We start from the raw sequence: 2,500 nt of genomic DNA, 5'->3' as shown, positions 1-2,500 counted from the left end.
ATTAAGAAGGAAACAAACGAAATGCCGGGACAATAAGGTATAAGCACCGACGGTACCTCCGGGCCGGGCGGCACCTCCGGGCCGGGCGGCACCTCCGGGTCGGGCGGCACCTCCGGGCCGGGCGACACCTCCGGGAAACAGGGCCGACCAGCGGCACCTCCGGGCCGGGCGGCACCTCCGGACCGGACGGCACCTCCGGGCCGGGCGGCACCTCCGGGCCGGGCGGCACCTCCGGACCGGACGGCACCTCCGGGACGGGCGACACCTCCGGGAACCACGGCCGACCGGCGACACCTCCGGGCCGGGCGACACCTCCGGGAACATCGGCCGACCGGCGGCACCTCCGGACCGGGCGACACCTCCGGCAACCACGGCCGACCGGCGACACCTCCGGGACGGGCGGCACCTCCGGACGACCGAATGAACTCTCGTAGTCAGACGACCGCCGGCGGTACCTCCGGAACACTTAACGACAATTTACGGCGCCGCAACGAGGAGAGCTACGTAAAAACGTTTCGGACGAAAGTTACTTACTATTCGGCGCTCGCTCGACATAAGGGCGCTGTCCGATTACTAACTCGAAAAGTGTCTCTCAAACCCACGTGTCGGAGACATATATTTCGAATTATTACGGATGATACGCAACACGCAAGCTGCGGTGACCGCGATTACGGTACGGAACACTCGCCCGATGCGAAATCGCGCGCGCGGCAACCGAGACGGCTCGTTACGGGCGTGATTATACGTGCGGCACCACATAACGGCCGGCGTCAACTTAGGTGACGGACGGCACCTCCGGGACGGGCGACACCTCCGGGAACCACGGCCGACCGGCGACACCTCCGGGCCGGGCGACACCTCCGGGAACCACGGCCGACCGGCGTCACCTCCGGGCCGGGCGACACCTCCGGCAACCACGGCCGACCGGCGACACCTCCGGGACGGGCGGCACCTCCGGACGACCGAAAGAACTCTCGAAGTCATACGACCGCCGGCGGTACCTCCGGAACACTTAACGACGATTTACGGCGCCGCAACGAGGAGAGCTACGTAAAAACGTTTCGGACGAAAGTTACTTACTATTCGGCGCTCGCTCGACATAAGGGCGCTGTCCGATTACTAACTCGAAACGTGTCTCTCAAACCCACGTGTCGGAGACATATATTTCGAATTATTACGGATGATACGCAACACGCAAGCTGCGGTGACCGCGATTACGGTACGGAAAACTCGCCCGATGCGAAATCGCGCGCGCGGCAACCGAGTACGGCTCGTTACGGGCGTGATTATACGTGCGGCACCACATAACGGCCGGCGTCAACTTAGGGGACGGACGGCACCTCCGGGACGGGCGACACCTCCGGGAACCACGGCCGACCGGCGACACCTCCGGGCCGGGCGACACCTCCGGGAACCACGGCCGACCGGCGTCACCTCCGGGCCGGGCGACACCTCCGGCAACCACGGCCGACCGGCGACACCTCCGGGACGGGCGGCACCTCCGGACGACCGAAAGAACTCTCGAAGTCATACGACCGCCGGCGGTACCTCCGGAACACTTAACGACGATTTACGGCGCCGCAACGAGGAGAGCTACGTAAAAACGTTTCGGACGAAAGTTACTTACTATTCGGCGCTCGCTCGACATAAGGGCGCTGTCCGATTACTAACTCGAAACGTGTCTCTCAAACCCACGTGTCGGAGACATATATTTCGAATTATTACGGATGATACGCAACACGCAAGCTGCGGTGACCGCGATTACGGTACGGAAAACTCGCCCGATGCGAAATCGCGCGCGCGGCAACCGAGACGGCTCGTTACGGGCGTGATTATACGTGCGGCACCACATAACGGCCGGCGTCAACTTAGGGGACGGACGGCACCTCCGGGACGGGCGACACCTCCGGGAACCACGGCCGACCGGCGACACCTCCGGGCCGGGCGACACCTCCGGGAAACACGGCCGACCGGCGTCACCTCCGGGCCGGGCGACACCTCCGGCAACCACGGTCGACCGGCGACACCTCCGTGACGGGCGGCACCTCCGGACGACCGAATGAACTCTCGAAGTCAGACGACCGCCGGCGGTACCTCCGGAACACTTAACGACGATTTACGGCGCCGCAACGAGGAGAGCTACGTAAAAACGTTTCGGACGAAAGTTACTTACTATTCGGCGCTCGCTCGACATAAGGGCGCTGTCCGATTACTAACTCGAAACGTGTCTCTCAAACCCACGTGTCGGAGACATATATTTCGAATTATTACGGATGATACGCAACACGCAAGCTGCGGTGACCGCGATTACGGTACGGAACACTCGCCCGATGCGAAATCGCGCGCGCGGCAACCGAGACGGCTCGTTACGGGCGTGATTATACGTGCGGCACCACATAACGGCCGGCGTCAACTTAGGTGACGGACGGCACCTCCGGGACGGGCGACACCTCCGGGAGCCACGGCCGACCGGCGACACCTCCGGGCCGGGCGACACCTC

Source organism: Nylanderia fulva, unplaced genomic scaffold (genome assembly GCF_048542155.1).
Source record: "Nylanderia fulva isolate GAGA-0341 unplaced genomic scaffold, ASM4854215v1 Scaffold523, whole genome shotgun sequence".
Lineage (NCBI taxonomy): Eukaryota > Metazoa > Arthropoda > Insecta > Hymenoptera > Formicidae > Nylanderia > Nylanderia fulva.
Note: the sequence above shows the minus strand (reverse complement) of the source record.